The following is a 12905-nucleotide window of genomic DNA, read 5'->3' on the forward strand; positions in this document are numbered from 1 at the left end:
TATTTTATTATCAATAAATCTATGACATTTCGTTCTATCTATCGTTCTGTCGTTCTGTCTGTGGTCGGTTCCTAGGTAACCTGTTTTTGGTAAGCGTTTATAGTGTCACCGTTTATGTATTCCCGCCCCAGTGTGTCTGTGAGGAACTGCCCTGTCCGCGCGCGCTGTAGCTTTGCTCATTCTGCACTGGCTGTTGTCAGCACGCAGAGTCTGAACGGCAAGGCGGAACGCTGTTACTCCACAAAACCGTGTGTTGACACGCTAGTCATGAAACTATCTCTTTGGATATCGGACTGTCCTAAAACCCCAGATGACGAGCCTTAACCCGGAGCGAAACGGTAGGTGTTTGTTGATATATTGAGCGTTTACCGCTCGCGATACTTAGCCTGTACATTTAAGTAGAAGTTACAGTACGCGTGGTTGTCAAATAAAATGTCTCCGTGACTTCAAAGGAAGGACTGAAGTTCAAATACACTTTACTATCGAAGTTGGGCGTTGAGGAAAGTCACGGTATGTTGTTTTTGAGATGATATCCCACAATGTTTTGAGTTTCATACATACATGTGTTGTGATTGTGGAGTGATTTTACCGCATCGTCTGTGTATCAAACTCACGCGCGCAGTAAACTGACTGCTGTACACGCCTGTTTTTGTTTGTACTCAACAGACACATTAAATTAGTTGTTTGTAGGTTCGCTTTTGTATTATGTAATGGCTGTCACTTTTACTTAACTAATGTATTAATAATTTAAGAGAAAGAGAGAACATTTCTCCGCCTTGTTGCATTTCTTAGAGTTAGAAGATGTAGAACTGTAAGCTGAAAATGTTGCATTTGTTTCTCCCTCAAGCTACAGTTTATGAACGGTTTTATAGTTTGCTGTTGTTAGGTGGATAAGCTTTTGTTTTTGCTTTTAGACTGTTCAGACTTAAATGCTTATTTAGGCTGAGGTGCTGTTTAACTCATTCTTGAGCAGTAGGAACTGGTCAGTGCTTATGTTGTGTGCATCTTGGAAAGATCAGATCTCTGTCATGCTGTCTTTATAAATATCCCGGTGGGGTCTCTCTGCTGTGGGTGTAATTGGGCATCCCGCCTGTACTAAATGCATGCCTGTCCTGCTCGAGTGCAACCTTGAGCTGTGCTCTGTTCTTTGTCACTAGCCTGATAACTTGACAGATACTGAGACGGCTGAATCGTTTCCTTTCTAATTAGCCCGAAATAGCTTTGGATCACAGCTATGTGCTCCCTTGCATTAATCACTTCCTAAGTGCCGGAATTGATCGTCCTGGGTCAATCACAGCCTGTTGTCCTAACACAATATTTTTTCCTCACTCACAAGACTGAGTTATTCAGCCGCACATTATGCAGAAAATAGGCTTCCTTACTGGCATCCCGAGAGTGAAGTCATTTGGCACCTGATTCGATTCCTCTCCAGTCTCCACACATCCAGCCGCTCCGAGACTGCACGGGCCTGGTTGGCTGCCAGTGAGCCACAGTGAAGTGCATTGGTGAGGTTTTGGTCAACTGTGGTTTGCTGCTCTTCCCATTGTACCCCATCATCCCCGCCTCTGCTCGCTATATTGACCGAAGCTCATTAAACTCCACATGAAGGCCACAGCTGAACCGCTGACCTCTACAATAAAGCTTTTTTTGGGCACCTCCTACAGTACATGTGTGTGGTCTTGCATCTTGCACTGAGGTCTGTCCTCAAGCCCACAAGGCTGTTCGTAGATAGACAAATACAATTTAAAGTGATGTGTGTGTGTGTGGCTGTGTGCATATATATATCAGTAGTCTTTTGCAGTGCATGCTGGGCATGCATGCAGAATTGTACTCACAAAGGCTTGCACATAGCAATTTTCGAGGCATGCAATTATGTTGCTTGCATAGTCAGTCTACTTCCTCTCATTCTTGTTTTTTGTAAAGCAAAGCCTCGTAATTTTTAGAAACATTTGCTGGGCCGTACAGTCTATTTCTGGGTTTACTACTTGCATTTATGCACTTTAAGAGCTAAATTAGACAACGTTTTTAAGTAGAGGAAGGTCAGGACTGTTAGATCTGTGAAGGTCTTTTTGTATGTCAACAGCTTTGGTCACAGTGCGCCTCAGAAGTAAACAGTCACTGAAGGAGCGCTCAATTATACATTTGCATGCTGTAGATGTAAATGGTTGTCCCATCATGTAGGATATGGAAATGACAGCTGGATTTAAGTGACTTTCATGGAGGCCACACCTGGAAGATCCTCAGGACGAGCCGACAGCACTGACCATTCCATGAACCCCTCAAACTTAATGGGATAGTTCACCCAAAAATGAAAATGATCCCATAATTTACTCACCCTTAAGCCATCCTAGGTGTATATGACTATCTTCTTTCAGACTAACACAATCGGAGATATATTTCGATATAAGAAAATAGGCGCTTGAGTTTGTTGCCTAGCCATATTTGTTTAAATCGCAAGCTTGCTCTACTCCTACATCCTACATTATACATTGGTCATCTGCTGGAAGCTAGTTTTTTAGTTAATAAAGTTTTAAATATGGATATTTTTCTTACAAAAACCAATTGCTCCAGTCCAGAAGGCCTTTATTAAGCCCCTGGAGCCATATGGATTATTTTTATGATGGATGTTCATGTTCCATACCATTATAAAGCTTGGAAGAGCCAGGATATTTTTTAAATGCATCTCAGATTGTGTACGTCTCAAAGAAGAAAGTCATACATACACCTAGGATGGCTTGAATTTTCATTTTTGGGTGTACTGACCCATTAATGGCTTTTTCCAGCAGGGCCATAGTCTGCTCTTACCACATAACGAGAGTATGAAAGATACAGCAGTGACTGAAATAATTGGATGTTGATTGCTTGTCTGTTTTTGATGTAGCTAAACCTTTTAATTTTTTGCTTTTCCAAACGATAACAATATTTGGATGAGATAATATTTAGATGCATTGTTTGAATTATTTTTCCAACGTTAACAGGTGACATGGATTGCTCATTCATTCTATTTTACTAACTCTCTCTTAAACTACCACATACCCGCTCCATTCTGTGCATGACATCTGTAATGACATGTTAGGATTACAACACAGCTTGTGTTTATAAACGAAAATGGCTTGGTAAGCATCATGTTTGCGTCAGTAAAAGACACCGTATCAGGTTCGTCCCTTCTGTGAGCTTCTCTCAGCATAAACCCCTCATTGTATGAGCATTGTCTTTGCCAATTAAAACGGATCACCTCTAGTCTAGAAGGTTTACGTCGATACTGACCGCAATCTCAAGTGCAGCATTAAGAAAACCCTCAGGCAAGTAGTCAAGTCTCTATCAAGACTCTACATTTGCCCTCTTCACCTGTTTACTTTCATTCAGAGCACAAGATTTTCCATGCCACAGCCATTAGAGATATTATTCAGGAAACAAGTGTTCCTTCGGGGGACAGCTTCCCAAGAAGGCTTCTGATTCTGAATATAGTTCAATTTAGATGCAAAAAAAGCTCTAGCTGTGTGAGGCCCCGCTCCTTTTGCTGTTATTTCCATACAGCACAGACAAAACACTGCTGTCTGTGCCCTGAATAAAACTAGCGGCTCGTGGCTCGAGTGTGTGCACGGCACAAACTCGCTGCTATTTGAGATCTGAGGCTTGCAGAATAAGATGTGACAGCTTTCTGGTGATGCCCGGTGGAATTGTGGGGTTATGATCAAAATCTTTCGGAAACCATAACAACAGATCTTAGAAAAGCTCTAACATTATTGCAGTTTCAGTTGAGATCTGGCAATTTGTAGTGTGGAATGTAGGTAGAACGTGGCAGACGGGGATTTGGGAATGTATTCCCTGGTGTAGAGGGAGCGTTTCTGAGGGTCAAGGTCCTTTTCCCACAGTTCTTTATAGACTTGTATCTTTTCACAGATGCATGTGGCGCCATGCAGAAGAGGGAAAAATGCTGGTTAAGTTTGTGTACTGGTTGGTCAGAGGGCAGAGTGTTTAGATTGGAGTTTTTCCGTCATTTTGGCCTCTGCAAGGGAGGCTGAAAGGCCTGCTTGAGAAAATGCACAGTTCAGTGTGATCGTCAATGAATCATGCATTACACACATTGTGTGATAACAGTGAAGTAACCCCTGATAGTAACCACATAATACAGAAGTAAACACAACATTTCATAGAAGTCCATAAGTGGTTTTTTTTTTTTTGTTGTTGCCTGCCTGGACTCTTGCAATGGCATTACTCAAGTGTCAGGCTGTGTTACAACAATGTAATCTATTAATTAATTGTGACCCTTTTTATTTAGAATGTACTCACTTAAGATTTTTGGCACACAAGCATTCCTCAGCTGCTTTTGCAGGATGTGGAAACTCCCGCTCATAACTCATATCAGGCCTTATCTATTCAATCAGATGTGGTTTGGAAAGTGAGTGCAGACTTTCACTGTAAGCATTCAGATTGCATGGCAGGTGAGGGAAAAATCTGAAAACTGCTCCCTGCAACTTATTTAAAACTCAGGCATTGCCATAGTAACTGCTTATCTGTTCTAACCCATCGAACATCTATAAGTAGAGAGTGGTTTTCCTGTGATTCACATTAACCTTTTGAGGTAATGCAGGATGCTCATAAGGCATGAGGAACCTGAAATGCAAAAGCACGTGCCTCAGGTTTAAATGCAGCTAATGAGGAGGTGAGTCTGTCATACTGAGAGAAGGCTTTCATGAACTGTAATAGATATAATCTGAGCTGGTGAATGATGGACATCTATTTGGTGCTGCAGAACTTTATGACTAATGACAGTCTGTCTAGATTACTAGCTTGATTACTGTTATGTACAAATCAGTACAAGGCTAAGCTCCTGTCTCTTGGGAACCTTTTGGCTAGTTATTAAGTTGCTGACATATCTAATTATTTTAGCTCCGCTGCAAAACCAAGGCATCGTGGACGCACACCTGACGCGAAGGCTGTGCCAAAAGTAGGCCTCCTAAAATAACTTTTGACCAAATTTTAAAGCAGAATTCACTGAGGCAAGCTGAGCAAAAAATAAATAAATTGCATACTTCCCTGCTAAAGCCGTGTTTACACCGAAATTACCTGGAACAATTTGTCCCAGGAACATTTTCCCCCCAGACCTGCTGCTGTCTGCCTTTCCATCACGCTCTAAAGTACTGTAAAGATTAGGCCAATTATCCCGGTGACGTAGGACTGTGCACGACATTCCAGTTCCCGCTGGATTTCGTCCACTGTATATAAAAGCTAATAAAGCCTGAATCTTGTTGTCGGTCCATCTGTTGTATTTTTTGTTGATTCGAATAGCAAACAACTCTTGCTGCACACACTGCAACAGACTTTTAAATATGCTGGTTGAAGTAAAATGCTGTGAGGAGTCAACCAATCGAAATGCTGCACGAAATCAACCAATCAGCATGTTCAGCACCCAAGTCCCACCCCCCAAAAGTTCCTGAACTTTTATAAAATACTACCTCGTGAGCAGGGTCTTTTTGAGGGAGAAATTTTTACCCGGAGCTTCTCTCAAAAGAAAGAATCTACTCTGAACCGCCTAAATGAGTCGTCACTTGTCAGTAATTCGAATCCCGCTTCTGTGATGGCTACACGTCACTGGGTAACACATTTGCCCTAATGCCTGCCCTCAAACACTGTAGCTTTTTCTTGTGGTTAACATCATGTTGAGAAGACGCTGTGTCCTACACTGTGAAAGAATTGTTTTTTTTTTTTTCCCTTCCGAATGATGAGGCTGCTTAGAATCAGTGGTTAAAATTCTTTTTTTTTTCAGTGATACCACAGCAGTACAATCCCAATCTTATGTTGTGTTCCCGTCATTTTACTGACGACTGCTTCTCAAATCTTGGGGAGTTCAATGTGGGATTGGCAAAAAAGCTTGCTGTTTAAAGATGGGTCAGTACTCAGTTTATTTGGATCAGCTTGCTCCTCTGAATCACAACCTGTAACAATGACGGTGCTATCACGTATAATAACATACCACAAACTAAGTTGACACTTACCACTGAGAAACATCCTGCTCCAGTCGTGCTTGCGACTGAGTTTCTGTTTGATTGACTACTTCAGACTTTTCATCTTTGGATTTGCCTTGGGCTCGAATTGATAAAGCAAAACTGATGCCGTCTTTTCTGTCCATACATTGTATACAATCTCTTGAGAATTGATAAGCCTCCGGAGCTGTAATTCAATGATGGCAATGGCCATTTTGTTTTCTGTACATGGTAGACCAATCACAACAGACTGGGCCATCTTACCAATCAGAGTTGGCTCACGGAAAGGATGGGTTTAGAGAGGCTGAATCTTCGAACTGCTTCGAACAAATCGTTTAAAGCTGCAGTCCGCGATTTTTCCTCTTTGTCGCCATCTCTTGTTTGAAACCTGCAATTGCAGTCATATGTGGAACAGTTATCTGTACGTGCGTTGTGCCTCGGCACAGCTCGTCAGCGCGAATGAATCTAATGCTTGCTGTCAGTCACTACACCGGTGTAGATACTGTACTTCAGAATCACAGATTCTACGTCTTGAAAGTATGACCAATATAAGAATTATCACTGGAAAATTTCATCTGAACAAGTAACATGTCTTCCACTTTTGTTCTGACCAAGTCAAACCGTGCAAATTATTATTACTGTTATATTGTTCTCAAATTGTTAATGTTAACAACATCAGCATTACTATGACTATGTGTACATTATAGTTGCCTGTAGATTTCAATTTCTGTAGCCACTCCACAGTCCAAAGTCTTTTGCTTTTTGACTACGGGTGAATCTCCAGTTGTCATTGATGATTGTCATTTAGATCTTTCTGGATTACAATCCGCCATCAAAATGATAAGTTTAATTATTTCAGCTGCTGTGAGAACAGGCTATAAATGATCCGCTACCAGCTGCATCCTCACGTGATAAAACCGATTAGCCTGGACGGGACTCCTTCCTTTCTGTTTACGGACATGACGTAATGACGCACAGAGGAACTGCTGCATGCTCAAATTTCCCGTGGAAATCCGCCATGTCGCTCTTATTATAAAACATTATTACAAGCTTACCGTTGTGAATCGAGCTAAGATAATGAGATAGTTTTGAACACTGGCTGGTTGTGTACTTGCTAAAAAATTGATTTTGGATCATTTTTAACCAAAAAAAGTTACGGACTGCAGCTTTAAGAAACTTTGAGAAATTAGGTTATATTAAATGTAGTATTATGAGAAAACTAAAGTGTTTTTTGTCCTTGCATGCCTGTAAACCTGTTGTAGGAGACTCCCAAAACAATATTTTTTTAATACCTTAAAAATGGCATAGGGGCACTTTAAGAAAACTCAACAGCAGTTTATGAGCACTATTTATTCATATTACACATCTAAGCTAAGCTTTTAAGTACTCATGTTGTGAACAGTCTTGCGTCTTCAGACTCACTGGGTCCCGGACACCAATATTTTAATGATTATTAAAAGATGAATAACTGTCTGGACATACAGTTGGAGATAAAGGCTAGGATCATGATTTTTTTGGTAGTATTACAGCACACCATGAGTGTTTATAGCACTGCTTTTTGTTTGCTTTTGGTGTCTGAAAGAATATTGGACCTGGAAACAGTGACGTGTGACGTCAGACTTAAAGGGTTAGTTCACCCCAAAATGAAAATTCTGAAAATTGAAATGAAAATTCAAACCTGTATGAATTTCTTTCTTCTGCTGAACATGAAAAGAAGTTATTTTGAAGAATGTTAAACCAAACAGTCGATAGACCCCATTGACCTCCATAGTATTTTTTCCATACTTTGGAAGTCAATAGTGTCCATCATCTGTTTGGTTAACCATATTTTACAGGTTTGCAACAGGTTGAGGGTGAGCAAGTGATGACAGATTTTTCATTTTTTGGGTGAACTATCCCTTTAACTAGTTAAGTATCTTGTGCATTGCATTATTTGTGTGACATACAGAGTTGCTGCCCATTAAGAGTGCTCTAAACTGGTCACATATGAGGTTCTATCTCCAATAGGACGTTGGTAGAAGACAGCTCACTAGGTTTTAGAATAGACCTATTATGCATGTTTGCACAGAAATCTCAGCCAGAATAGATAATTATGACAATGGAATCAGTATGTCTTATCTTGTCCCTTGAGATGGCACAGATTTACTCGATCGTCAGTCAGACAGTGGAGATCTCTTTTTGGTCAGTGTAGTTTCAGCACTGAATTATCCCTCATGCTGCAATCAAGATGCACTGTGTGGTGGGTGGCCATTTCCACAAGGCCATGCCACGAACTCGTATTTGATGCAAATGACAAAACTATCCTTTTAAACTCAGAAATTCCTTTCAGTGACTTGTATTTTAATGTATTCCTTTCAGTGACTTCCACAGTAATCTAATCCTCAGCCTGGTGTAGTTCTAAAACAATACCAAACAAGGGCTTCTGGCATGTTTGCTGGGTTCCCAGCGACAGGTCTTTCTCATAAACGCTACATTATGCACATTTCTGGAGCGGAGCCCATCGCCTGAGCTCCTTCACACTCACAGCGAGATGCGTTTCCTCGGGGCAGCTCTGGTGTCATTGCACAGGCCTGTAGCGTGTGGAATGCAGCGGATGAGTAAATGTCCATGTGTCGAGCGGCCAATCGCTGTCCGCCACTCTAACACTGCGCCCTTTTGTGTGCTCCACTCGGCCATGGAGGCAAAGACATTCTTCCAGTGCCAGGAGCGCTGCCAAGAGTTCCACAGGAAAATTAGAAAGGAAGGAGGGCAAATGGAAAGAGAACAAAGCTATTGTGTGGCTTTAGTAACATGCTTCTCTTATTGCTCGACTTGAATGGCAGAAAACCTTGTAGTTTTTTATTCATAAGGCTGTGTTAAATGTTTTATGGAAGGCGTTGCCTCTAACAGTGGGAATCATTCTCCTCTGGCACGATCTTGTTGTGGTTCGGATGCTAAATTGGGATTTTTGAACTTTACAATGACTTTGAGAACTGATAGAGTGCCATTTAAATGTTTCTTTCTTTTTATATTATGGAAAAACCTGCACTGGGGTGAGTCCATGTGAACAGCGAGCATATGGAATAGTAATACCAGAGGGTTGCCGGTGCCGCCCCTCTTCCTTGTTTATTTTCTTTCTAAGCGTTACCACCACAATAAAACACAATGACCGGTGAATACTGAGCTATTTAGCACATGCAGGAGATTGCAGGGTTATTAGTTAACTAAAACTAATACACCCTTTATTTACTTGAAATAAAAGAAATATACAAAAACTGAAGCTTATTTTATTTCAGCTTGTTGCCGTGGCAACATTTCTCATATTCATTTAGTCAACTAAAATAAAAATGTATAAAAACTATGTCAGCATTAAGAAAACATTGTTAGTAATACAATGATACTAAAATAACACTGGGATATTGTTTGCTCCTTCTGCAGAATATGACCTTTTCTATCACCTTGTTGACTTGTTTCTGTCCATCCCCATACAGTGTGATTGTCCCACCTGGAAAGAGGTGAAAACATGTGAAAGTGTTGTTGTTTAGAGCCTTCCAGCAGCTGTGGAATGGACAGGGGTCGTAATGGTCGCCCCTCCTCATCATGTCAGTGGGAAAGTGCTCTCCATGCATTCGTTTGCTCTTTCTCCACCCTAATGGCTCCATCGCTCTGTGGGGGGAACAGAGATCATAAATCAGATCTGTCTCTAGGGGAAAGTGAGAGGACAGAAACCAGCATGAAAACTTTCATCATGCTCAATAAATGCGGGCCGTGTCGGCTGCTGATGTTGTTTATGAACGCTATACCTCCCTCAGACACTGATGGGTCTGATACCATGATGGCTTCTAGTCAGCTGTGGTTTATTGATTGCTGAATAAGTGTGGATGTTAGCTCTCAGACTGAGGCCGTGCTGAGGTGGTCCGTGGGCGTAGATAGAATAGAGCTCAGGGTGGCTGTTATCTGTTCTGCCTTGCAGGCTGGTACACACAATTCCGGTGCATGTACAAGCAGTAATGACACCCCTGTGGACCTTATAGGAGAGCGACATAGACAGGTGAAATGAGGAAAATAATAAGCACTTGTAGCCTAGCTCTGACATTCCAGGTCTCAGAAGCTGGAATGTCATGGAAAAGTAATAATCAGGTTAAACATTAAAAATGTAGGGCCCTATGGTTTCTGTGATGCAGAATCCAGTCATAAAATTGGAATTTACTGCATAACGCAGAATGTCACGGAATTTGTCAAATTTTTGATGAATAAATAAGTAGGTCAGTAGACTTAAATCAAATTGCGATATAGACTAGTGTCTGTGAATATTAAACTGCAAAAAGACTATTTAAATATGAATCCTGCATGTTCTGCGTGTCTCATTTAACATAAACGCACCAAAGCACGTTGACGCTCGCGGCGTTTTCAGCCTTTTCCGCCTTATTTTACGAGGACACGAATGCGTGAACTTCATGTCCAGAGCCGCCCTGAGAGTCCCTTTCATGAGTGTTTTACTGTTTCAATCGAGAAAAACTATCATCATATCATAAACGCACAGAAACTCAAAGGTCTTGGCGGCAAACCGTCAAAATAAAAATTCGGTTTTACTTGAAGAAATTGTAACAAATATTGTAGAGTAGAATGCAATAATACTAATACTAACACTAATAACAATAATAATAATAATAATAATAATAATAATAATAATAATAATAATAAAAGTAATAATAAATTATTCAGTCTATTTTTAAGAAATCATTTCTTCCGTTTTATGATTACAAGATAAATTAAATTAACGTTTTATGTCTTTATTTGATTGCCAAAAATTTTAATTTTTTTAAAGAAATTAAAATTAAAATTAAAATTCAAAATTGAAATATTTTTTTTTTTGTTTTTATGAATTTAATTAATTAGACATGCTTTTTGATTATTAAAATTTATTTAAACCATTAAAATGGAATCCAGAAAACTTAAAACAGAAAATGTTTGGTAAAAATAAAATGGAATTTGAGGAAAAAATAAATAAAATGCATTTCATAGGGCCCTAAAATTAAATTTTTGTTAAACTTTTAATTAATTATAAGTTTGATGATTTCAATAAATTACACATGCCTTTTGATTACTAAAATTTAATTCAACAATAAAATGGAGTTCAAAAAAAAAAAAAAAAAAAATGGAATCCAGAAAAATTAAAATGGAAAAAACGGAATTTGGAAAAAAATAAAATGGATTTCATAGGGCCCTACAAATTTTTGATTTGTATATTTTGCTTATTTAGATTTACATTTAGGAAGAAAGACTTTATGCTTAAGGCCTCATGGCTACTTTTTCTGATGCATATCTAGCTTTATTTGGAAGAGAAGTTCACATTTTTGCCCAAAACAGCTATTTATAAAATTCATCAGGGATCAGCTATACCCAGAGGACTGCTGTTGAATGCTGATGCGTTTCCTGTGAAAGTCAATGCCGTATTTTCTTGAAATGTAAATGCAAAATACAACCTCATTACTGTGAGGCTATTGAGCAGAAAGCTGACATTTGTTTGTCTGCACTGCAATAAACTTTGTGCTCAGGCTTCTTTTTTGGAAAGATCTTAATGATTGTTCCTTGGAAAACACCCTGATTATGGGTGGGGTCCCGGGTAAGGAACACATTGTAACATAGCGAAGGTTGCAACATGTCGACATGACTGTAATATCAATGCTGGGCTGCTGATGAGGGGAAAGTAAGTATGCAAAACATGCCTGATTTCATATATAAGGCTGTGTTTTTTACCTTATGTCTTGCACTATCAAAGCCTAGAGCTTTTGCGCAAATGACAGTGCGTTATTCAAAAGACCTTTGGTCTACATGTGGCCAAAACTGATTAGTATTTAGCTCCTTGTGTTCCTATTTTCACCCTATTTATTCTGGTGCATTACTAAAACACAATGACACACTTCCTTCAGGCTGCGTTTAAGTAGTTTCCATGGCTACAAACGCTCTTGCAGCTGGATGGGCAAAACGAGCAGAGAGCATGGACGGTAATGTACTTCCAAACACCCCTCCTTCACTCTTTCTCTGCTCTCTCCCTAAAGGTCTTGTTTTGGCACAGTAGGGAGGGATTTTTTGGGAGGCTTATGTTGTAGTTAAGAGTAGAGGAAGTTTGATTGCACAGATGTTGCATCCCGTCACAGGTGTGGACTAACTGGAGCAGAATGGAGGAGCTGAATTGAAGAGATGAATAGATAGAAACACATCTAGGGGCATAGGGGGCAATTGAGAGCCAGGTAAAGATGTTGGGTTACTCTAAGTTGGGAGATTCCCAGTTGAAGCTTCGGTCGGAAAGCCTTTGGTAAATACATCAAGCGCCTGTCACAATCATTTGACAAGGCAAGGTATGTATTCTCTCTACATTTCATCTTACACCAAAGAATCAGCATGAAACAACAGAGATATTCTTTTGGCTGAATGTTTGAGGATGAGATTTGGATGTGATGAGAGGAGAACAAAGTAACGGTGAATTTGAATTCACAGTGGTTTGAAATGTGAAGCCTGACGTTTGAATAAGTAAAAAGATAAAGAGAAGCTTTAGGTGTGTAAGGCTGACCTATTGTATCATTATAGTAGACATTTTAAAATGCTTTTCATAATTTTTTTTTATTATTCTTATGTGAGACACAAAGGAGATTCGAAAAACATCTGTGCTCTGAATTTCTGCATTTTGAAGAAAAAAAAGTTTTAAATTAAATTCTCGAATTAAATTCATATATATATGTATATATATATTTTTTTGTCCAGGCCTGAAATATATTGAAAAAGAGTAAAATCTTAAAGTCATGTAAATTTCTGCCCTTGTTCTGTTTGTAAACTACAAAGTATCATCATTTTAAGTATGTTAATTCAAAAGATTGGTGCCTCACATACAAATAGAAAAGGATTAGAAAGGTCATGGGGGAAAAAAAATCATTGAAA

At 39.5% G+C, this 12905-nt stretch overlaps 1 protein-coding gene across 3 annotated transcripts in view; it reads left to right on the forward strand.

The window, feature by feature from the left end:
* The first annotated feature begins 142 nt into the window (after positions 1-142).
* The window catches only part of ppp2r3a (protein phosphatase 2, regulatory subunit B'', alpha), an 82936-nt gene continuing 70173 nt past the window's right edge, over positions 143-12905 (forward strand). For 2 of the 3 annotated variants that reach the window (XM_048163513.1, XM_048163515.1), the window contains exon 1: positions 143-338. The gene's annotated coding sequence lies outside the window, so the exon portion shown is untranslated. Of the gene's footprint in view, positions 339-10975; positions 12329-12905 lie in introns of those variants that run through there. The other variant, XM_048163514.1, reaches the window with a different exon arrangement.

Source organism: Megalobrama amblycephala, linkage group LG17, assembly GCF_018812025.1.
Source record: "Megalobrama amblycephala isolate DHTTF-2021 linkage group LG17, ASM1881202v1, whole genome shotgun sequence".
Taxonomy (NCBI): Eukaryota; Metazoa; Chordata; class Actinopteri; order Cypriniformes; family Xenocyprididae; genus Megalobrama; species Megalobrama amblycephala.